General features: G+C 41.0%; 1 protein-coding gene across 2 annotated transcripts in view; it reads left to right on the plus strand.

Moving 5' to 3' along the window:
- The first annotated feature begins 4,807 nt into the window (after positions 1-4,807).
- The window catches only part of LOC135550658 (glycerophosphodiester phosphodiesterase domain-containing protein 5-like), a 46,342-nt gene continuing 25,003 nt past the window's right edge, over positions 4,808-26,146 (plus strand). Inside the window, exon 1 of one of the 2 annotated variants that reach the window (XM_064981670.1) lies at positions 4,808-5,253. The gene's annotated coding sequence lies outside the window, so the exon portion shown is untranslated. The remainder of the gene's footprint in view (positions 5,254-26,146) is intronic. The other variant, XM_064981671.1, reaches the window with a different exon arrangement.

Below are 26,146 nucleotides of genomic sequence, written 5' to 3' on the forward strand. Positions count from 1 at the left end.
ATTGAGCACGCCTGGGACCTGTTGAATCGGAGGGTGAGGGCTTGGGCCATTCCCCCCAGAAATGTCTGGGAACTTGCAGGTGCCTTGGTGGAAGAGTGGGGTAACATCTCACAGCAAGAACTGGCAAATCTGGTGCAGTCCATGAGGAGAAGTTGCACTGCAGTACTTAATGCAGCTGGTGTCCACACCAGATACTGACTGTTACTTTTGATTTGGACATCCCCCTTTATTCAGGGACACATTATTCCATTTCTGTTAGTCACATGTCTGTGGAACTTGTTCAGTTTATGTCTCAGTTGTTGAACTTGATGGAAGACCCTCTTTACATACTGTAATGGTTGATAACATCTTGTGGTTTTTGCTCACATTTCTACACATTCTTACAGACCAGTCCGTTATTGTTTTCATTGTGGTAAGGCTGTGTACAGTATATAAAGTGCTATATAGTGCAGTCTCCAACTAAGATCTTATAGGCAAAGGCAAGCACAATGTTCTCTATCATTACTGGATGACTGGATTGAATAAACCTTCACATAAAACTTCATAGCTCACTTTGGTTACTGCTTGCAAATTATTGCATGTCAAGATGCATGTAAAAATAGCAACAATAGCAGCATGGGAATCCCATCAACATACAGTAGGGAAAGGGGGCAGGGGAACAGGATGTGCATCCGTCTCCATGTTGTCCAGCTTCCTGTGATGGCCTGCCTTGTTTCCACATCCAGAAATAACACGTAGCATAGGAGTGGAGACACAGATCATGGAGGGGGGAAAATAAGTATTCAAGAGAAAAACAGGTTTCAGCAACTTAGCTGCACTTACTAAATTAAATCAACTCATTAATAAGGCAGTTTTTTCCATGTTTTGTATATCAAATAAAGTCATTTTGTGTTTGAGAGAACCATCAGTTATTTTATCCGTAAAAGAACCATCAGTTTAGAGCAGGGTTTCCCAAACCACCTGGGTGCACATTTTGCCTTTTGCCCAAGAGACCAAGTTTTGGATACTCTGGTTTAGAGGATGAGTAAAACATTTTTTGTTGTTGTAAATCCTCTATTTTGAGAATGGCTACTTCTATATGTTAATATAGCTCACAGTTCTCATGTATTAAAGCAGAGGAGCATCCCCAAGAGACACCTTATTCTTCAGCTGTAAACTATTTTTCAGCAAACCTTTACTTTTGTCTCAAATCTGAGCTCTCTGCTGTGAGGAAGCAGGTCACAGTGTGGGGGTATTCTTCTGTTAGTAATGGAATGTTGCCTGATCTTCTTATGATGTAAGACCTCAGTAAGGTTACCCTGCATGCTGATGCAACCTTCAGCTGTTTTAATATCACCGACTATGGCCAAACCTATTCAAAGATGTGATCTACTGTACAAACTCTGGTACAGTAGTTTAGTGCCTGTCTGGAAGGCGTGAAAGGGTTGAGAGATATTTTGATATAGTTCATTCCGATCCCATTTATGCAGTGTTCTTCAATCATGTCCCTAAAGACCCATTGAGTAGGCTTTTCTTCCATCGCAGTACTAACATATCTGATTCTAATCAATGGGGTTAGTTGATATTATTAGAGGAATCAGGTGTGTTATTGCTGGGCTACAGCAAAATCTTGCACACACAGTAGGTATTTGAATGATGATTCAAGACCACTACACTGACGAATGGAGTTTGTGCAGACAATTAGTATCAGGCATAAATGATATAGATGTAATTTTCATCATATTGCTTACTCACGTAGCCAGTCCTTTCAGACGGTGTGTCTATTAGGGACTAGTTTACATTTGGAACTGGACAAATGTAGAGGCCCTCAAGTTAGCTGTGTGAGATACAGAAGGCAATAGCTTCCTCTGGTGGATGAAAATCATCAAATGAATACAGGAGATGATGATGATTCACCACCAGGGGCTGCCAAGTGCTGGGGAATTATTCATGCAGCCACAAGCTCTGTATCTCTCTTGACTAGGATTGAGATATATGGGGGTTTTCTCCAGTGACAGTCACACAATTTCAACCATAGTTTATAAATCTGTAATAAACAGTTAGAAAACAATCAATAAATTTACAATTAACAGTATAAACTTCTAAACCCCCTTATAAATCAGTGCAGTTAATCTACAGAATAGTGATGTCACACCCCGGTCGGAATATATTGTGTTTGTCTTTATTTATTTGGTCAGGCCAGGGTGTGACATGGGTTTATTGTGGTGTGTTTTGTCTTGGGGTTTTGTTAGGTATTGGGTGTGTGGTTTAGTGGGGGTATCTAGCATAGTCTATGGCTGTCTGGAGTGGTTCTCAATCAGAGGCAGGTGTTTATCGTTGTCTCTGATTGGGAACCATATTTAGGCAGCCATATTCTTTGAGTATTTCGTGGGTGATTGTTCCTGTCTCATTGTTTGTTGTCACCAGATAGGCTGTATAGGTTTCCACGGTCCGTTTTTTGTATTATTAGTTATTTCATGTCGAGTTCCTTTTAATTAAAGAACATGAATAACCACCACGTTGCATTTTGATCGGCTTCTCCTTCGACAGACGAGAACCGTTACAAGTGCTCTCAGAAACAGAGAGACACAGAGAGTGTGTAGACCCACCTTACCTTCTTTGCTCACCAACTTCTGTTACAAGATTAAGTAAATTTACTCCACTTGTCAGCTACACAAGTATAGAGGTACCTGACACAAACATCTCCCAAACCAGGGGTTTAATCTGTGGCCGTTAGGCCTGGAATAGATCTCCTGCTGGATGTCACTCCCTCCCTGTGCCTGGTGTTGGCTCACTGCCTCAGAGCTGTAACAGGGGTTGGTGCTAGATGGCACCTGCGAAGGGCAGCCATCCTGATTCTTGGAGGTACCATAGACATCATCAAGGAGAACAGTTGAAATGTTAAGTGATGGAAATGATGAAATAGTGCAGGACATGTCAATTAGGGCTCCCGAGTATCGCAGCACTAAGGCACTGCATCTTAGTGCAAGAGGTGTCACTACAGTCCCTAGTTCAACTCCAGACTGTATCACACATCCGGCCATGATTGCGAGTCCCATAGGGTGACACACAATTGGACCAGCGTCGTCCGAGTTTGGCCGGGGTAGGCCATCATTGTAAATAAAAAATTGTTCTTAAATAACTTGCCTAGTTAAATAAATTAATTCAAGCATCAATACCAAATTCACCCTGTAAAAATGACCAGCCGTCATGATTTAGGACGATTATCCAGGGAACCTATGGAAAATAATTGATCATTCAGTTATTGAGTCCTTATTGGAAAATGTCCTATACATTGTGCACTTTTATTTACCTATCCAATGTGTGGGCCTTATTCTGATTCATCTGATCATATGTCAGATGCTCATTGTCAGTCACTAGCTGCAACCTGGATCAGGGGTAGACATAACATAGTGAATGTAAATCCATTACACTCCAATTAGTATGATAAGTTACATTTCATTTGATATGTAGTAATTTCTGGATGTCCATATTGTGTATGATATGGTATGCATTACAATTCGTATAGTATGTTGCAAATTGCAATTCTTAAAAATATGTTACAAATTACAATCATACAATATGTTATGATTTAGCAAAATGTATCATATTTTATGAATTCCAATTTGTTGAGGCTAACGTTAGCCAGGTGGCTAGGTGGCTAGCTAGGCTAAGGGTTTTGGGTTAAGGTTAGGCGTTAGGTTAAAGGGTTATTAAGGTTAGGGGAAGGGTTAGCTAACGAGTAGTTGCAAAGTAGCTAAAAAGTAGTAATTAATTGTAATTAATTCATTGCTAATTAGCTAAAATGCTAAATTCCATGATGCGATTCGAACACACAACCTTTAGGCCCTACTTTCGTTTTTATCCTGAAGTAAGTAACCTACTGTCTTATATAACCATACCTAACATAACATATCATACTATATTGAACATACATATGAACACAACATGCAACAATTTCTAAGATTTGGCTGAGGTACAGTTCATATAAGGAAATCAGTCATTTTAAATAAATTCATTAGGCCATAATATATGGATTTCACATGACTGGGCAGGGGTGCAGACGGGAGGGCCTGGGAGGGCATAGGCCCACCACTTGGAAGCCTGACCCAGCCAATATGAATATGTTTTTCTCCACAAAAGGGCTTTATTACAGACAGAAATACTCCTCAGTTTCATCAGCTGTCTGGGTGGCTGGTCGCATGTTCCCGCAGGTAAAGAAGCCGGATGTGGAGGTCCCAGACTGGCGTGGTTACACGTGGTCTGCAGTTGTGAGGCTGATTGGACATACTGCCAAATTCTCTAAAATGACATTAGAGGCAGCTTATAGTAGAGAAATGAATATTCAATGGTTGACATTTCTTCAGTCATCATGCCAATTGCACGCTCCCTCAAAACTTGAGACATCTGTGGCATTATGTTGTGTGACAAAACTGCATATTTTAGAGTGGCCTTCTATTTTCTCCAGCACAAGGTGCACCTGTGTAATGATCATGCTGTTTAATCAGCTTCTTGATATGCCACACCTGTCAGGTTGATGGATTATCTTGGCAACGAAGTAATGCCCACTAACAGGGATGTACACACATTTTTGCACAACCTTTGAGATAAATAAGCTTTTTGTGTGTATGGAAATGTCTGGGATATTTTCTTTAAGCCCATGAAACATGGGACCACACTTCACATGTTGCATTTATATTTTTGTCCAGTATAATTTGACAGTCCCTGATTTATGTTTACTATGTTACGTCTAGCCTATGAGACCAGGCTACTAGTTTCTAAAGCCCATACCCTGAATTAGTGCCGGGCAGAGGATACATAGCCTTTTCGTAACAGGTCTCTCAGAGCAAAGTGTGTTCACTGCAGCTCCACCCACACCGTGTAGGACGGATTAAGGTTCTATCCTTTTCTGAGAAGTGTGTAAACCTTCGGTGAGTCACAATCCTGTGAGTTATTTTGTTAGAATTCCAATGAAAATTCACTTCGGACATTGTCATTGGAAATGAGCATTCTCTGTGCGCCCGCGTCTGTAGTTTATCTACCCTAGATGTCATATTTTGTCATTCGATGGTTTGCCGACAAAACCCGAAACCTAATTCTCGCGAACCACAAAGTTTAGCGAATTATTTGAAGTCGGACGAACCCGCAATAACTTCAACGAGGGGACAAGTATCGGTGTACTATCACGGGAATATGGCTATGACAGATATATCTAATAGGCTACCTAGTTTTATAACTTTTGCTTTGGAGAAGATACGCAGTCGTGGAGGGAAGGTGAGTGTTGACATTGTGTGCAAGTTAACGGATTAAATGTAATATAAACCGACCAATATCACATAGCCTACTGTGTGGCTTGCCTTGTTTACCAGCGATCGTTTCATGAGTCCTAATGAGACATTGATGTGTAGACTGGTCAGACTGTACTGTACAGTGATGGCTGTAACACTTCTGGCATTTTTGTCAATTTCTCATAGATTGTTTGAGCTACTACATTCGAAACGTGATAGGAACAGCTTCCATCTGTCTGCTACAAATGGGTATAGGTATTATCTCTCTAAATAAAGCAGATAAATTGTGACTTTGTGGAAACATTACCCCGCCTTCGGGTCAGTTGAAACAGGGCTTGGTGAAATGTAACAGTTTGAATAAATGCATAAATCACGACATTCAACGAAATATTGATAGCTTTTATTGAGAACATGAGAACAGCCAAATTAATAAAATGTTTATTTTTACGTTCCATTAACTGGTCCTTCTCAACTAAACTACAACATCTGGACTAAACAATTGAATGTTTGTGGTGTCCCTTATGGAAGAAAAAAACAAATGAATTCCACATGTGAACACGTGTGATCCTTTGTGATGACATGTGATTTTATGTGAAGTTAATGTGATCACGTGAAAACATGTTTCACATATGAAAACATGTTTTTGGAACACTTCATGTAACATTTCACATATGAAAATGTGTTTTGGAACACTTCACATTAGATATTGAAGGGATTTGATTATCTGACACAGGTTGCCCCAGTGTAACAGGTGTGAAATGGATAGCTAGTTAGCGGGGTGCACGCTAATAGCTTTTCAATCGGTGACATCACTCCCTCAGATCTTGACGTAATTGTTTCCCTTGCTCTGCAAGGGCCGTGGCTTTTGTGGAGCAATGGATAACAATGCTTTGTGGGATACCTAGTCAGTTGTACAACTGAAATGTGTCTTCCATATTTAACACAACCCATCTGAATCAGAGAAGTATGGGGGGCTGCCTTAATTGACATCCATGTCTTTGGCACCCTGGGAACAGTGGGGTAACTGCCTTGCTCAGGGGCAGAACAACAGATTTTCACCTCGTCAGTTCAGGGATTCGATCCAGCAACTTTTCTGTTACTGGCCCAACGCTCTAACCACTAGCCTGTCTGCCTAGTGGTTTTGCTGATGTGTTCAGAGGGTTACTTTTTCGAGCCCAGGTTGGAGGGGGACAGAAGCAAAACTTACATTGATGCTGTTGACCCGGATCACTGGGTGCTGCAGAAAAGGAGGCGGTGAAAGGGGGGTGAAATGGCTAGCTAGTTAGCGGGGACAATTGGTGACATCACTCACTCTGAGACCTTGAAGTAGCTCTGCAAGGGCTGTGGCTTTTGTGGAGTGATGGGTAACAATGCTTTATGGGAGGCAGTTGTCGATGTGTTCATAGGGTCCTTGGTTCAAGCCCAGGTTGGGGCGAGGAGAGGGACGGAAGAGACATTGTTACACCAGGTAAAAAGTGATTGCATTCATTTTGGAACCGGGCTGCCTCCCGGGCGTGAGCCAGGTGCCCCGTTCAAAGCCCATTGCGAAGTCTGCTGAAAACAAAAGTGACGTAGATTAAGCACACAAATGTTATGTAATGGTCCCAGATAGTCCCAAACCATTAAGTAAAGTAATGGTATGGTGGTTTTAAAGTAAGTGGTACGCTGTTCCATCTCAAATATAACCTCACCTGGGATTTGGACTCCCCAGATTCTGGATTTTAGGTGTGCTGATCTTTCTGCTGAGCAATAATGTCTGTAGCATTCCCCTACACATTCAATGCCTATAATAAATCTATGCACAGAGTGCCATCTGCAGTGCTCTTTCAGTTAATCTGACTTTTCTCTCATCGTTGAATTTAATTGACATATTTCAGCAATTTGACGGTATTCTGTATGTTGTTTCAATGTTACTCCTGAATCATTATGAGAAATACAATATCATAGTTTTTCTTGAGCGTGTATTTAACAGGTGTGGTGGCATAGCAGAAATATCATAATGCCGGCAACCAAGAAGTTGTGAGTTCAAATCCCAGATGACACATTAAATGATAATTACTGTATAAATATACAGTTGAAGTCAAGTTTACATACACTTAGGTTGGAGTCGTTAACTTGTTTTTTTAACCGCTCTACAAAATATAGAAAAACAGAACACTGGACAACTCTTCAGTAACTAACAGTTAATTTGGCATCGGGTCTATAGTTTTGGCAAGTCTGTTAGGACATCTACTGTGTGCATGACACAAGTCATTTATCCAACAATTGTTTACAGACAGATTATTTCACTTAATTCACTGTATCACAATGCCAGTGGGTCAGAAGTTTACATACACTAAGTTTACTGTTCCTTTAAAACTTCTTATGGCTGCAGGGGCAGTATTGAGTAGCTTGGATGAAAGGTGCCCAGAGTCAACGGCCTGCTCTTCAGTCCCAGTTGCTAATATATGCATATTATTATTATTGGATAGAAAACACTCTGAAGTTTCTAAAACTGTTTGAATGATGTGAGTATAACAGAACTCATATGGCAGGCAAAAACCTGAGAAGAAATCCAAACAGGAAGTAAGAAATCTGAGGCTGGTCGCTTTTTTTGCTTTTTTTTCTCTCAACCCAGCCCCTATTGAATTCACAGTGGGATATGGATGAAGATGCACTTCCTAGGCCTTCCACTAGATGTCAACCGTCTTTAGAAACTTGAATGAGGCTTCTACTGTGTTGTGGGACTGAATGGGAGCTGAATGAGTAAGATGTCTGGGAGAGAGCCAAGGGCTGGTTACGTGCAATTCACATGATAGCGACCTGCGTTCCATGGCTTCTCTACACACAAAGGAATTCTCTGGTTGGAACTAAATTGAAGATTTATGATAACAACACCCTAAAGATGGATTCTACACTTAGTTTGAAAAGTTTCTTCGACCTGTAATATAACTTTTTGAAGTTTTCGTCCGATGTTTGGCTGGACCTGCCCGAGCGTTTGGATTTGTGTACTAAACGCGCTAACAAAAGTAGTTACTTGGACATAAATAATGGACATTACCAAACAAATCAAGCATTTATTGTGGTACTAGGATTCCTGGGAGTAAATTCTGATAAAGATCAAAGATAAGGGAATATTTATAAGGTGATTTCTGTTGACTCCAACATGGATAATTGTATTTATTTTCTGAGCGCTGTCTCAGATTATTGCATGGTTTGCTTTTTCCGTAAACTTTTTTTGGAAATCTGACACAGTGGTTGCATTAAGGAGAGGGTATACCTATAATTCTATGTGTATAACTTGTACTCATCTACATTTATGATGAGTATTTCTGTTGAATTGATGTGGCTATACAAAATCAATCATGTTTTTGGAACTAGTGAATATACGCGCCAATGTAAACTCAGATTTTTTTTATGTAAATATGAACTTTATCAAACAAAACAAACATGTATTGTGTAACATGAAGTCCTATGAGTGTCATCTGATGAAGATCATCAAAGGTTAGTGATTCATTTTATCTCTTTGTGCTTTTTGTGACTACTCTCTTTGGCTGGATTAATGGCAGGGTTTTTCTGTGAGTTGGTCACCTAACATAATCGTTTGTGGTGCTTTTGCTGTAAAGCCTATTTGAAATCGGACACTTTGGTGGGATTAACAACAAGATTACCTTTAAAAAGGTATAAAATACATGTATGTTTGAGGAATTTTAATTATGAGATTTCTGTTTTGAATTTGGCACCCTGCACTTTCACTGGCTGTTGTCATCATCCCGTTAATGGCATTGCAGCCCTGAAAAGTTTTAAACAGCTTTGAAAATCCAGAAAATTGCCATGGCTTTAGAAGCTTCTGATAGGCCTTGAAATACATCCACAGGTACACCTCCAATTGACTAAAGTTAGGCTAAATTACATATCTTCAAACCTTGCTTGACATCATGGGGAAATCAAAATAAATCAGTCAAGACCTGGTTCATCATTGGGAGCAATTTCCAAATGCCTGACGGTACCATGTTCATCTGTACAAACAATAGTACGCAGGTATAAACACCATGGGACCACATAGCCGTCATACTGCTCAGGAAGGAGACGCGTTCTGTCTCCTAGAGATGAACGTACTTTGGTGCGAAAAGAACAACAGCAAAGGACCTTGTAAATAAGAATTCACAATATTTCATCACCGTCATCATACTGTACCTCATTGTATAATTTCTCACTGTACATGAAGTTGCACTGATACATAGTTAAATTGTATTCACCTGCATAATTACTAAATAACCACACAGTAACTGTACTAGTAACTAATGCAAAAATAACTGGCCCAGTTGCTTCAAATCTAGTTTAATATTTGTTTTATACACCTTGTCTGAAAGTACAGTTTAGGCCTAGAGCTGAGTAATTAAAGCTGATGTGGTTCTAACACAGGATAGTTGTAACACTCAATATGTTTAATCAGGGATATGCTAGAATCATGTGACTCACTGTGCAATATAGTTACAGATTGCAGAAGGGCAACTTCATGCAAAATGTTCCCCAACTCCTGTCTCCTGATCTATAACCAAATATATAAATGAAAGGCCAAATGAAGAAATGGCCAGTGAAGACATGAATGCAACCATCTAGCTTGGTATTTGAATACAATAAAAATATAGGCCTGTTTTGACAGTTTTACATTCTAGAAGGTTATACACTGTCTGAAATCTTTTGAGCAGGTATTGGCCAATCATATTGTGATGTGGATCTCTTCCTATTTTTGTCTTGTGTGTTGGTCAGTAATGTATTCAGGTTTAGAGAGAAGGTTGGGATGAGCTCTTAAGTTATCACAGCAGCCAAATGCACCAGGGCAGTTGTAACATCTCAGTCATAGTAACTCTAGGGTCTCTGTTAAATGAAATTGTCAGCCTTTTTGCATTTGATATTCTGGTAGAGATATTATATTGTCACTGCGTTTGTAACAACACTTTCCAGACTCTGTTGTGTCCTGCTTTTCCCAACATACGTCATCATGAGGTTATCTGTCAGGTCGAAATCATCATTAATGAATGAATGATTAGGCCGCTACTTGGGAGACTGCATAAATTACCAAATGCTGGCCAAGAGGTTATACAGCTTTGCTACTGAGGAACATCTCATTAAGCCATTAAAAGTCACATCCTCCCACCATCTGATAAAGTCAGGTACATAACACGGTGTCAGCAAAGGCTATTTCTGGCACCAGCCACCTCAGTCATGATTGATTTGACATGTATGGGTCATGTCTGAAGCCTTGTTTTCACGATGAGGGCAATAGTAAATGTGTTATGTCCTACCATCCCTTTCATGAGTAGCTAATGAGAACGTTGCCCAAACCCTATTGTGGGGCAGTGAATACACTGAATGAGAGATCCAGGGATGAATAATTCATGTGTGATATATTTTTCATGAGGGAATGAATGAATAATGGAGGAGCTTGGAAATAAGTGACACTGACCGATATAAAGGGCTAATTTTAGACATATCCATGGCTGAAACTCAGTGGATTATTCTATGAATAACTATGGGCTGATGATTTTAATGACACAGGCAACTTTAATGTGCTGTCGTCTGAGAGGCCAATTCTAGAACACTGCTGTCGTCAGAGGCCCATTCTAGAAAACTGCTATAGACCCCGTCTGTATTAGAACATAGTGACACTGCCCAGCTGTGGGGAAAACAACATGTGGTTACCTAGGTTACCCAGGTGGCTCACTGCAAAAGCTTGACCTTTTTCAAGCTTAATTTGTGTTTTCTGCTAGTTTTAGTCAGTTGCAAAACTACATTGAAGAAAAGTAAAGATTATTTTCAACATCGGCTGCTGCCTAGCATTCTCACTACTTAGAAAAATATAATATTGTAGGGCTTCCCTCGTGCCCTTGTTATAGAAAATGCTTGACCAGAACATTAAAGTGGAACTGCCAGCGTTTTAATTACTTTGTCTGTTTCATATTGGCAATCATAATATCAGTCAAAAAGATACAAATCCCAGTTTATGCTGAGAAAATACAACTTTATAAGAGGTTTTAAAAATAGGTTATATTTGACTCAACATTCTATGGTGTACACTAAGGCATTGTTGGCAGAATAGAGGGATGCAGTTCAATGCATGATTAATATAATTCACCAATACATTTCTTGGTAGTCCAAAAAATATTGCTATCAGGTTGTAAATCCCAGTACATTCGGGAGGCACTGTTTCAATGACTCAATATTTTGGACAAAAACTGACAAATGGAACTAAGGGTGTGAATGTCGATACAATCAAACTAGCAAGGACAATGATCACAAGTTAGTCATAACGTGGCTAGTAGGCTATCATATCTACAGTTTAAGTCTGAAGTTTAAATACACTTATATTGGAGTCATTAACTCATTTTTCAACCACTCCACAAATTTCTTGTGAACAAACTATAGTTTTGGCAAGTCTGTTATGACATCTACTTTGCATGACAAGTAATTTTTCCAACAATTGTTTATAGACAGATTATTTCACTTATAATTCACTGTATCACAATTCCAGTGGGTCAGAAGTTTACATACACGAAATTGAATGTGCCTTGAAACAGCTTGAAAAAATCCAGAAAATTATGTCATGGCTTTAGAAGCTTCTGATAGGCTAATTGACATATTTTGAGTCGATTGAAGGTGTACCTGTGGATGTATTTCAAGGCCTACCTTCAAACTCGGTGCCTCTTTTCTTGACATCATGGGAAAATCAAAAGAAATTAGCCAAGACCTCAGAATTGTCTTTTGTAGACCTCCAAGTCTGGTTCATCTTTGGGCGCAATTTCCAAACGCCTGAAGATACCACGTTCATCTGTACAAACAATAGTACGCAGGTATAAACACCATGGGACCACGCAGCCGTCATACCGCTCAGGAAGGAGACGTGTTCTGTCTCCTAAGAGATGAACGTACTTTGGTGCGAGAAGTGCAAATCAATCCCAGAACAACAGCAAAGGACCTTGTGAAGATGCTGGAGGAAATGGGTACAAGAGTATGTATTGCCACAGTAAAATGAGTCCTATATCGACAACCTGGAAGGCCACTAAGCAAGGAAGAAGCCACTGCTCCTAAACCGCAATAAAAAAAAGCCAGACTACGGTTTGCAACTGCACATGGGGGCAAAGATCATACTTTTTGGAGAAATGTACTCTGGTCTGATGAAACAAAAATAGAACTGTTTGGCCATAATGACCATCGTTATGTTTGGAGGACAAAGGGGGATGCTTGCAAGTCGAAGATCACCATCCCAACTGTGAAGCACGGGGGTGGCAACATCATGTTGTGGAGGTGCTTTGCTGCAGGAGGGACTGGTGCACTTCACAAACTCAATGGCATCATGAGGAAAGAAAATTATGTGGATATATTGAAGCAACATCATGACATGTCAGGAAGTTAAAGCTTGGTCGCAAATAGGTCTTCCAAATGGACAATGACCCCAAGAATACGTCCAAAGTTGTGGCAAAATGGCTTAAGGACAACAAAGTCAAGGTATTGGAGTGGCTATCACAAAGCCCTGACCTCAATCCTATAGAAAATTTGTGGGCAGAACTGAAAAGGCGTGTGCGAGCAAGGAGGCCTAAACCTCACTCAGTTCCACCAGCTCTGTCAGGAGGAATGGGCCAAAATTCACCCAACTTATTGTGGAAGGCTACCCGACATGTTTGACCCAAGTTACAATTTAACGGGCAATGCTACCAAATACTAATTGAGTGTATGTAAACTTCTGACCCACGGGGAATATGATGAAATAAATAAAAGCTAAAATAAATAATTCTCTCTACTATTATGCTGACATTTCACATTCTTAAAATAAAGTGGTGATCCTAACTGACATATGACAGGGCATTTTTTACTTGGATAAATTGTCAGGAATTTTGAAACTGAGTTTAAATGTATTTGGCTATAGTGTATGTAATCTTCCGAATTCAACTGTACGTAATTCCCAAACTTCTAAGAATTTATCAAGTCTTGAAAATGACCATGTGTGAACGACTGCCTTCATTTGTCTTCTGTAGCAAAATTTGAAAGTGTTTTTACATTGAATAAAAGGTGAGACTCCGAGCTAGAAAATTGTATATCGTGCACTTCAGTTGAGGAACCATGTGAAATTAATTCTGCCTTGAAAGTTGATCAACTTAAATGTTTTTGTACCTACTGGAGAGCTCCTCTTTGTCTACACCCATTCAGTATCTTTCACACCCTCTTAAGCTTTAGCTCCATCTTTTTAAGGATTCACATTTGAAGCTCTGTACAAAACAACCAAAGATTTCAAGACTAATGCCTGTCTTATACTGCGGGTGTGTTTGTAAATTTAATCTGGAGTGCCAGAGTGAGCTCTGGGTGTTTTGTAAACTAAGCGTTGTCAGTTCGTAAATTCAGAGCATTTTGCTCTCGGAGGAGTAGGGTTGATCTGAGTGTTCTGACCTAACAGCAGTCAAGCACCCAAGCTAACTTGCTAATGTTGGCTATCTTGCTAGCTACTTCCAGACACAAATGAGAAAACAACAGCTCATTATGACCATATTACATGCCCTAGCAGAGCTGGTTAGGCTGTTTTTATGTTATCCAGAGCATTGGTGACTGCAACTGTGCTGCTGGCAAATGAAATCACCCTTTTTTGCCAACATTTACTGACATCGGCCATATTAAACGGGTGTTGAGCGTTTGTAAATTCATCAGTTATTCTGTCACGGGCTCAGACGAGTGTACTGAAATCAGAGTAGATAGCCAGAGCGAATTTACCAGCTACGTCTACCGATAGTTGTCGCAGTGACATCGTAAACATTCTATTGAAGTAGTTATGTGCATAATGGAGTATTTTGTAGCTAACTAAACAATGAAGTATAATCCCAACTCATAACGTTACTACCCTGCATAAATCTGCAGGTAGCTAACCAACCATGTTCAATGTTAAATAGGTAACATTAAGCTACAACTACCAATTCAAATAGCTCTGGGATGCAAATAATATTACTACACAGATAATGCACGTAACGTTAGCTAGATAGCTAACAGTACACTAACTTGAAATGAAAACAACTTTCTGACAATTAGAAATGTGTAATATCTGAATGTAGCTAACTAGACTCTTTTACCAATATACCTGGACAGACTCTTCTCCCTTGTTGCCCTTAGTTTGACGATGTAATCCAGATAGGTTTTTTTTTTTATACAACAGCCTTCTGTGTGTTCTCTTTTTGACTCCGTCTGCATATTTGCAATCAGACACCAGAATTTGCTCCATCTCCTTAGGTATCATCCTCTAATTCCACTAATTTCAAAACTCGGTCCTCCAGAAAGTGGAGCACAACACTTATGCTGTTATACTACGTGATATCTTTAAAAAAATATTTTCTAACGCTGATTTACCTACACATACTGACCAGCTCATATTATAGACAGAAAGTGCTACATGGCAGACCAATCCGAACTCCTCTCTCGGCATGTCCAGCACACTCATTATCTCAGCCACTCATGGCTAGCGGAAAATTTGCTGACTTTTTTTCCATGACTAAACCAACTAGGCTTGTAATTATAACAATTGCTTTTGTAATTAGATGGCATACACGTTTGTTATTAAGGTACATGTAAGTTCACGTTCCAGAAGGCATTTATGCAAAAAAAAAAAACGCATTTTGATTTGAAAAACAGTTTACGTTCAAATGGCGCTCCTGTGAAGTAGTGACGCGCGACACCCCTAGTTTCCTGAAACAAGTCACATATCTAAGTGCTCGCTTGTCAGAATTTTTTTGTAACCTTTTCACACATACCAACAAAAGAGTGATCATTCTACAGTGGTCCCTGCAGTGGAAGCTCAGACCGGTTTGATTAGAACGCTTATTTAGATTATTGCGTCAATCAACTGGACAGTCAGCTTTTGAGCTAGCCACACTGTTTTTTCACAAACATTTTGCACAAACACAGTCCTTATAAAATTATGTCCTGAATATAAGAAGTTTATTTTTGGATGCCATGTTCAGACATTCACAGAAGTACCAACAGCATACACAGTCATCCAAACTGGAAAATGTAAGCTACATTAGTCCTAGTGCTAACTGAAGAAATATTTACATAACACTTGCGGTGATATTTAGATAACGCTTAGCTGACAAACACAATATGAATTGGTTAATGGCAATTACTATTTATAAATTGTCACATTACGGTTGAGCTCAACATTGATCTAAATAATTGAGTAAAACACTTTCTTGAAATCGAAAGTAATCCAACGATGGGTTTGTGCGCACTTGTTTTTTTGCGTTAACCAAAGATAATAAGAGGAGATGAGTTGTCTGTTTGCAGTACGCATGTCGAAGGGGCTGTGTCATCTACAATCATTCACTTCCCTTAATTCATTGCCAGGAAGTTTACATGAAAGATGAGTGAACCAGTCCTTCACCTCATTATAACATCTTTGGTCTGACAGACTTTTACGTGACACCCAGACTGCATTGTATAATGTCAGAAAACATGGTGCCGCAAATAGCTTAGCATTAGCTCATTATGATCAGTACAAGCTTCAAAAAAGCATTTTACATACATCAGGTGTCCGTTACAATTTATGTAATAATTGTCACAAGTAATTGAAAACGTGAATAAAACTGTAAATATATTTATCATACATACATACATACATACATACATACTTCATGCTACAGTAGAAACGACAGCATGATATAGAGAAAATAAGGCACTTCGATAGAAAAGCACACTTGTCCAAAGTTATTATTTGTAAGGAAAACAACAATGGTGGCAAAGTGACCACCAGCCAGAAAATGTGCCAGTTCGTGCAAGTCTGCATACTTGATGTGTGGACAAAATGGGTAAGGGCTGTCCTCAGAGGGAAAGCCTCAAACATAAATTGTCCACAACACTGAAATTGGCTACTTGTGTGTGAATTAATGAGGCAAAACACACCTCAATTCAAACTGTTGTTAGAAAATACAACTTGTTAGAAAATAATTGGAAATTGACATGTTGAAACAGCCTATAGGTAATTAGCAGGCAGTGTGTGTGTGTGTTACGCAACAGGCAGTTAACAATCCCATTTTGGAACAGTGAATGCATTCTGACATCACGTACATAAAACAACTCCTGCTGGGGCGATCGTTAGAGATATTTGGAACTCACATATGAAAAGGTTAAAAAGTGTCATTCTTCCTGGGGGTGTATATGAACAAGTTTTTATAAGATTTCATGTTGCTAAAATGCTGCCAGTTCCACTTTAAGTGGGCCAAGACCAACAACACCAACAAACTATACAGCTACAAGTAGTGAGTGGAGTTACAAACAGACTACTAAACAAGTTAAATATCTTACCTGTGATGAAATGTTTTCCACACACATAGCTTCGTGTAGCCTACTTGGACACAGAGAACCCACATTTCCCACTCTCCCACACCGAATAGCCTGAAGCCTGAGGGCTCTTCTTGCAAGCTCTATTTCCCTAAGTGGGAGCATTGCAAACCGTAGGTCGGGATTATTTACCTGGCTACATGTACATTGTACAACACAGCAGTTTTTCTGCATTTTTTTGTTTGTTATTTCTGTATAAAATTAATGACGAAGTTGCTTATTTTATTTACAATGGGGGGAATTATTGCGTGAATACCGACTGGGACTATTGCTTGAGGCCAATTCTAGCAAACCGCTATCGTCTTGGAGGCCATTTATAAAATACTGATATCGTTTGAGAGGATGGTCCTAAAACATTGTCTGGGAAGCTAATTCTATAACCGATTGTAAAGGAAGAGAAACACCCAGAGAGAACCAGAGTCTTCTTAGGTAGTCGTGGAAATGTTGTTGTGGAAACAACACTGATTCAATGAGTGTGTGCCCAGTAGGTAGCTACAGAAAGGTGCCAGTTATGAAACTCCCAGCAGTGATCCTTTAAAGGTCTCCGAAGTCTTACTAGCAGAGATTGTTTTTCCTGCCCAGGGTCAATATTACATTCCAAATAGCTTGAAAAGCTTTGTTATAGGTTTTTTTTCTTCCAGTTAACTGCATCAACCATTGGCAGTTTGATATGTTAAACCCTAAGGAGTGCTTGTACTTATTGCAAAAAATAACTTTAGTCTCTGTTTAAGGCAGTTTGATTATAAGGTATGAGTGTTTTTCAGCTGACACTTCATCCCTCTAGCACATGTCTTTCTGTGTATTTGACTCCTATTCAGAAGAAAAATGAAGGCCTTTACTTTTGTGTTCAACTATTCATTTGAATGGAATAGCCTAACAGAGACAAATATTTAGCCTGTCATCAGATTTCTTGTTCTGAAAAGCCACAGTGTGTCAGCCTGACCTGACCTGGGTAAAATCTTTCCCTTGTGATGGAAGGCTGAACAGCCCTGCGTGACCCTCTCCTGGGGTCCCGTCTCGGGATGTGGACTCTGGCAGGGTGCCCACGGCCCAGCTCCCGCCAGCATGGTGGGCCACTCTGGGCTAGGTCTTCAGGAAGTATCTCCCCTGGGCTGGGGTGTTCCCATACAAGTCAAACAATGAATAAACAGCGACTGGACCGACGCGGATCTGCATAATCTGATGCTCAAGCATTTCTTTCTCTGAGTCTTGTTATGTGAATTTAGGTCGCCAGTGATTTACAAACAATATGTCCCCAGAGAGAGGTGGAATATGGTATATTGCCTGGGATAGAGATGTAACCTCTAAAGAGGACATGATAGTAGGGATGTAAAGGTCATGTATCAGGATGGAGACAAGGCAGTGAGTTATGTTTAATAACTCTTATTAACATGCAGTCCACTATCTGCTATCTGCACAGAACTACTATCTGCTAGTCCTCATTGCTAGGTTAGTCTTATTAGCATAGTCCGCTAGGTCAGTCACATCTGGTTATGATGATGACACGCATAACATCTGGTTATGATGATGACACGCATGACAGTTATTGGTCAGCCAAATGACCATGGTCACCAGAGTGCGAATTACGGGGAGCCCAGGGGGGTCTCAGATCCCCGAATGAGACCGCCTAAATGCAACCAAGTCAAACTGATGCTAATTTAACCATTCTCCTATTGGTTTATAATACAATTTGAGACGAGGCAACGAAGAGTCTTCTTGATTGGCTTGCCCCGACTGGCCATTAGATTGGGGATGAAACCCGGGGAAAGGCTGGCCAATGACCCAATGAGGGTGCAGAGCGCCTTCCAGAATCGGGATGAGAACTGAGGACCATGTCACCCGGAAGTCCATGGATCTGGAAAATGTGCTGGACCATGAGCTAAGCCATCTCCTTGGCTGAGGGTAACTTGGGAAGGGGAATGAAATGGGTGGCTTAGGAAAACCTATCCACTACCGTAAGGATAGTGGTGTTGCCATCGGATGGAGGGTGACCAGTGACAAAGTCCAGGGATATATGGGACCAGGGGCAGTGAGGAACAGGGAGTGTTTGAAGGAGGCCTGACGTGGAGTCTTACTCTGTGCACACACAATGCAGGCGGCGATGAACGTGGAGACGTCAGGAACCATGGTGGGGCACCAAAACCATTGTCGGAGGAAAGCCAGGGTCCGGTGGTAGCCGGGATGGCAGGTGAGGTTAGAGGAATGAGCGCAGGGCAGTAGGAGATGGTCAAATTAAAATGAGTGAATAACCGAGCCCAATGAGCATGCCTTGAGCGGAGGTGCTTGGTGGTGCGGAGATATTCCAGATTCTTTTGGTCGGTCCACACTAAGAATGGATGTTCTGCCCCTTCTAGCCAGTGTCTCCACTCCTCCAGCCTTGACCTCAAGAAGTTCCCAATTTCCCACGTCGTAGTTCTTCTCAGCGGGATTAAGACAATGGGAGAGGAAGGGTCAGGGATGCAGCTTTTGATCCTGGACAGGACGCCGGGAAAGGACGACCCCCCCCTCCCTCCAACGTCCGAGGTGTCGACCTGCACCACGGGCTGACGGGACGGGTCTGAATGGATTAAGATGAGGACTGTGGTGAATCGATGCGTGAGATCTGAAAACGCTTGGTCAGCAGCTGCGGACCACGTGAACAAAACCTTGAGTGAGGTGAGTGCAGAGGGGGGGGGGGAAGCCAAGGTGCTGTAGCGGCGGTAGAAAAGAGCAAACCCCAAGAAGCTTTGAAGCTACACTGGAGGTGGCTTGGGGTCACTCCACCACCGCTGTCACCTTGTTAAGATCCATCTGAATGTCCCCTGCAGTGATGATGTATCCCAGAAAAGAGTGGAGCGATGGAATTCACATTTTCAGCTTTAACAAACAGCTGGTTCTCCAGGAGGCGCTGGAGGACTTGTCGGATGTGGAGAACATGCTCTTGAGCCAAACTGGAAAAGATAAGGATGTCGTCAAGGTAGATATACACAAGCCGTTTCAACATGTCATGGAGCATGTCATTGACCAGATCCTGGAACACTGCGGGAGCATTGGTCAGTCCGAATGGCATAACTAGGTACTCACAGTGCCCACTAGCCGTGTTAGACTGTCTTCCACTCGTCTCCTTCCCGTATCCAAACCAGATGGTAGGCGTTCCGAAGGTCCAACTTCGAGAAAATGGTCGCCCCCCTGGAGAGGCTCGAAATCCGGAGAGAAGAGTGGTAAAAGGGTAATGTTTCTTTACCGTGATGTCATTAAGCCCCCTGTAGTCAACACATGGGCGCAGAGTCCTTCTTGTCCTCCTTCTCCACAAAGACACAAGGAGAGGTTTAGAGAGGAGTGCGAGTAATAGGAGATGGGAGACTCCCTGTATGGCCCACAGCTTACCTCCGTCATGAAATCCTCCAGACTAAGGCAAACGGTGGATTGTTGCTCCAACACCACCCTAGCCCAGGCGAGCACCCTCCCGGGCATCAGCGTTATAAGATACGCTATCTTCGAATGATCCAAAGCAAACAAAGATTGCTGTAGCTCGAAGATGAGGGAGCACTGGGAGAGAAACGACCGGCAGGTTCCAGGATCCCCAGCCTAGTGCTCCTGGAGGAGGTAAGCGGGATTCTCGGGAAACTGGGGTAGGCTGGAGAGACGCACCGCTGGTACAGGGGTTACTGGGAGTCTGGAAGGTTACCGTTGTGGCTTGCTGCCTAGTAGATAGTCTGCAGAATTGTTCCAACAATGCATGGAAGGCATGGTCGTGGCGTTCCGCCAAGATATGGAGTCCCTCCACAAGGTTATGCAGTAACTCCTCGTGTCTTCCAATGGTGGCTCCTTGGAGGGAGACTGTGTTGTGGAGCTTGCCCGAGTCTGCTGGGTCAGTCATGGCCAGTTCGTACTATAACGACTCAGGATATGACCCAGATGCAGACACCGGAGGCGGATAGTTCGGATCTTAGAATATTTATTATACAAAGGGCAGGTCGAGGGCAGGCAAAGGTTTGTAATCCAAGGCAGAGTCAATCAGTGACAGAATGGCAGGCAGGCTCAGGGTCAGGACAGGCAGAAAAGTCAGAACCGGGAAGACTAGAAAGCAATAACTAGAGAACTGGATAAATGAGATACGCTTGTAAGACCTGACAAAACAAGGTGAACTGGCAAAAGACAAATGCAGGTATAAATACACAGGGGATAATGGGGAAGAATAGGAGACTCCTTGTAGGGGGTGGAGACAAGCACAAGACAGACGAAACAGAACAGGATGTAACAAAGTGGATTTATGTGATTTTTTTTTCTTTTATTTTTTTTTTCTTCAAGATTTCTTTTGCCCATTTTAGTTATGATTGCAAACCTTATCAAAACATATAGGCCTATGGGTACATGAGGTGTGCGACTATGATTCGAAAAAGTCACTCAAAAAAGTGATAATATATCATTCACAAGTGATTGTCACCCATCAGACTATTCTTGATTTAATCTTGTCTTATACTAAATAATGTGTGTGAAATTTGTTTTGATTTAGAATGGGACATTATCATGCACCTGTCTCGAAACAGGGGCAGTGGGAAAAAATACATGTCATCTATGCACTTAAATAGCGAATGGAGGACGCTTTTCCCCAGATTTATTTTCATGCTAGCCAGGTAGGCTATACTCCTGTTGTAAAGAGATACTCCTGTTGTAAAGATAAGCAATGTTATTAATATTAGAAAAGTTGACAAATAAATATAGTAGGCCTAGCCCTCTTCTAAATAGAGGAAGACCCCATTAGCTTTCTATAGGCATCACTCTTTTCTCTCACAATTGCCAAGCCTATGGAAATGTTGCTCAACATGAGATCATTGGCTCTCATGAAGTTTGAATTGATTTTAAATTACATTTGCATTGATGTCACAATGGAGTGCTGTGTACCAGGCAGTTAGCAAGTTTGGTAGGCTACGAATGACCATTAGCAGCATCAGAGCTTGGAGAAGCCAAATTACCAAGACTAAACAGTCACATGGAATTTGACTGCCTTCATGACTCGTCACCGCCGGTGTGGCGGTAATACGGTCACCCCAAAAGCCCTATACAGTGGGGCAAAAAAGTATTTAGTCAGCCACCAATTGTGCAAGTTCTCCCACTTAAAAAGATGAGGCCTGTAATTTTCATCATAGGTACACTTCAATTATGACAGACAAAATGAGAGAAAAAAATCCAGAAAATCACATTGTAGGATTTTCAAAGAATTTATTTGCAAATTATGGTGGAAAATAAGTATTTGGTCAATAACAAAAGTTTATCTCAATACTTTGTTATATACCCTTTGTTGGCAATGACAAGAGGTCATTCACTAGGTCCCCCGTGTGGTTCTGGGATTTTTGCTCACCGTTCTTGTGATCATTTTGACCCCACGGGGTGAGATCTTGCATGGAGCCCCAGATCGATGGAGATTATCAGTGGTCTTGTATGTCTTCCATTTCCTAATAATTGCTCCCACTGATGATTTCTTCAAACCAAGCTGCTTACCTATTGCAGATTCAGTCTTCCCAGCCAGTTGCAGGTCTACAATTTTGTTTCTGGTGTCCTTTGACCGCTCTTTGGTCTTGGCCATAGTGGAGTTTGGAGTGTGACTGTTTGAGGTTGTGGACAGGTGTCTTTTATACTGATAAGTTCAAACAGGTGCCATTAATACAGGTAATGAGTGGAGGACAGAGGAGCCTCTTAAAGAAGAAGTTACAGGTCTGTGAGAGCCAGAAATCTTGCTTGTTTGTAGGTGACCAAATACTTATTTTCCACCATAATTTGCAAATAAATTCATTAAAAATCCTACAATGTGATTTTCTGGATTTTTTTTCTCTCATTTTGTCTGTCATAATTGAAGTGTACCTATGATGAAAATTACAGGCCTCATCTTTTTAAGTGGGAGAACTTGCACAATTGGTGGCTGACTAAATACTTTTTTGCCCCACTGTACATTTTCTGCTTTTACTTCCTGGTTTGCTCATATGGGTACAGTCACAAAGGTCGGCAGTCCACCCATATGCCATCATTGTCTTGAATGAGAACACCCGTTCTATTCAATGAAAGGATTCAACTAATCTGGCTTGGGCGCCCAGATAGGTGTGTTTTACTCCATTTGGAACCAGGCTGCCTCCCAGGCATGAGCCAGCACATGGAGTCATGAGTAGGATTCTGTTTGAAGTTCTCAACTGCATTATCCTCACATCCTCATCTCTTTCTCAAAACACATTGGATGAGAAAGCCAGAGGTCCTCTGGCTTTCTCATTCAATACATTTTGAGAAGGAGAGAGGATGCAAATTGGGATCTTCCCTTTGTTTTACATAACCCCACGGTTCTCAAACCTTCTAGCTAGAGTGCTACTGTCCTATAGTTTTTCAACCCAACCCTAATCAACATCACCTGTTGGAGTGAAAACCTACAAGACAGCTGCTCCCCAGGAACATGTTTGTAAATCCCTCGTCTGAGTGACGGTGTGAATGGCATAGTAACTGTAATTGTTGTTTTGTATTAACATTAAATTGTTTATAAATAATTATTGAACTACAATGTTATTTCTTTAAATATTCCTCAACTTCCTGGAATCCAATGATGAGGCTGTTGGGGTCAGGGTGGTTGGATGTAATTTCTGCCACCACAGAGGCTGGGAGTATCCGTCGTTGACCTTGACCTAGATGTTCTCCCCTCAGCATCCACTCCAGGGTGATCCGATTAGAGACCAGTCTGTATTGTCTCTAGAGGGACAGAAAATAAATACATGACAATGTTATGTACAACAATCAAGAAAATAAATAGGCCTCGGCCTGTACAACATAAAATATAACAGGCTCAGGGATCATTAATCATGTTAATTTATAAGTCATATTAATGATGGCACATACATTTAGGTAATTTAGCAGATGCTCTTATCCAGAGCAACTAACAGGAACAGTTAGGATTAAATGCCATGCTCATGGGCACATAGTGAAAAATCTGCCTATGTCGGCTAGAAATTTGAACCAGCAATCATTCGGGTACTGGCCCAACATTCTAACTGATAGGCTACATGCCACAATACTATTGATGTCTCGCTTTGTCTGTACAGAATGTACAGTATAGCCAACTCATTGTTCAAAGGGTTTTAGTGGTCAGCTGTTTTTCTTTCTCTTTTGTGTGGGTTTACAGGCTAATTAGGATATTATTGGTATAAAAGCTAGACTGGCAATTGCAAGTAACATGTTCTTCTCTACAAGCACAAATGACTTTATGCTTCTTACACTAATATAAATTATTGTTTATGTAGACCCATATTGTGAAGTGTTCGTCCTACACATTCTATTTCTATGGCGCGCATCAAACCTGCATGTCATCATTGTCAGACAAACTTGAAGGGGACTACAGTAGCCAGATAAATTATGGGGTGTAGGCAGGATAATCAAAAATACAGTTGGAAGAGTGTCATTAGGTAGGCTATTTTTTTTATTAGAGTAATATAAATATCCTCTGAGCAATGTTCCCCCAAAAAAATGTTTCTGCACTGAGAACATTTCAGGTCTGTTGAGCGCAAACTTGAATGTTGTGAAAATTCTGTGCAACTTCTGGTGTGTGTTTACTTGTGAACACTGAGGCTGTAACCGCTTTAAGTTCCAGTTATTTGATCATAGTGTAAGTGGTCTACCAAAAAAAACAATGGCGAAAATGTATCCCATAACATTTTAACATTGAAATAGCTGTTCTATAATTCAGCCTACATTCCATGAGACTTTTAACAAAAACTTGTAGGGATTGACATTAACCTTTTCATCCACTTTTCCTTCTTGCTTTGATCTCAAAACAAGCGCATTGACCCGCGACCACTCATGCTGTAAACACAGTCCAGTTCAAAGTGATTGGCACAGATCCATATATGACAATGGTCTATTTGCCGATAGCGATACTGCAGCTCTGTTTGGTTATGTTTGTGTAGAGTATGGGCCTGAGTCATGCCTGTCAATGCAATAGAATCCTACTCCATTGCGCCCTGCCCACAATAACATTTTTTGCATAGTTATTTTTTTTATATGTTAGTGCGTTGATTCGATCACAATTCCCACAGTAGATGGAAAAAATGAGTGTTAAGCGGAAAACTAGAAAGTTGAGTGAAGTTCAGTCTCGTGCTTCTCTGCGCGTGCTGATGGTTCTTCTGGGTGGCGCCCACACGCACCCATCTTAGAGGTAATATTGCCTGTGAGTAATATTAGCCCAAACACTTACGCTTCAGAGAGCTTTCCATTTAGACTGTCAGGTGTGGCACAATGTTTCCAGTTGATCCTGGGCATTCTAAAGAAAGGTTCCAGCACACCAGGATTGATGTGAGACAAGAAATCGGAGTGTTTAATTACACACATGCCATCTTCTACTGCATTGTCAGTCTGATTTTCTACCTCCTCCATTATCGACAGCTGACACATTCTCTGTCTGTTGGTAGAGGTAGGCATCTCCCGCAACTGCACCACCAGTCACCGTGCGTTCTGGGAAAAGCCCGTTTCCTCAACATCTGCTCGCTCCTGTCTTTCTGGCTCATTTCTTCTTCTGGTCTCTCTCTAGCTAATTTCTCTTGGTCAGCTGCAAATGGAATAACTCAGCCTCCAGTATAATCCGTCACAAACCGAAATGGCACGAGTACTATTCTGAAAATAAGGCACGTCTCCAATTTCCTCTTTGTTCTCGATCTGACATTCTTTACTCTAATTAAATTTGATGATGGCAGCAAATACTGTAAGGGAGTGAGAACAGAAAATGATTGTTTACATCCTTCAACCACGCCCACCTCGGAAGTCCCGACCTCGGTCTTGACTCGCGGCACGCATTAATCAACTTCCTGGAATTCAATATGAAAATAACAAAATACGTTGGTAAAAATGTGCCTACTAAAATAAGTCAGCTGAAAAATTGTGCAGAGGAAAGTAATTACAAGGACTATTGTGGTCATGATAGGCCAGAGATGTGTGTTTGGGAGGTATTTATGATGAACTTTGATGTTGCATGGGGATTCTATGGGGAAGACGGGTTTAGAATCAGCTTATCTAAATACTCAAGCAATGGACCTAAAAAGCTGTCTGGGTTACTGACAAACAACCAGGCAAGTGTTATAAAGGGCCTAGAAGTGTATTTCCGGTTGCCAAGTCATTTATGGTTTCTATGCCTTAAATTGGTCCACATGGAAAACTAATCAGTGAATTCTGAAAAGCTATCCTAGGATTGTTCCATAAGGTTGTGTTTTTAGGAAGTGATATTGGTTCTTGTAGAATTTGTTTCATTTTCTTCCATATTGCTATAGTGTTCTTAACTATGCAGTTGTTAATGTTCTTCGATTTATCCTTTTGAAAATAGACACATGAAAAGATTCTGGGAATGAGCTAAAGCATCTTCAATATGTACCAATTGTTCCTCTTTAGTGCATTTTAACTATACACTAAGTATATCAAACATTATGACTTTCCTAATATTGAGTTGCACCCCCGCTTTTGCCTTCAGACAGCATCAATTAGTTCAGGCATGAATGCTACAAGGTGTCAAGTGTTCCACAGGG

Source organism: Oncorhynchus masou, chromosome 12 (genome assembly GCF_036934945.1).
Source record: "Oncorhynchus masou masou isolate Uvic2021 chromosome 12, UVic_Omas_1.1, whole genome shotgun sequence".
Lineage (NCBI taxonomy): Eukaryota > Metazoa > Chordata > Actinopteri > Salmoniformes > Salmonidae > Oncorhynchus > Oncorhynchus masou.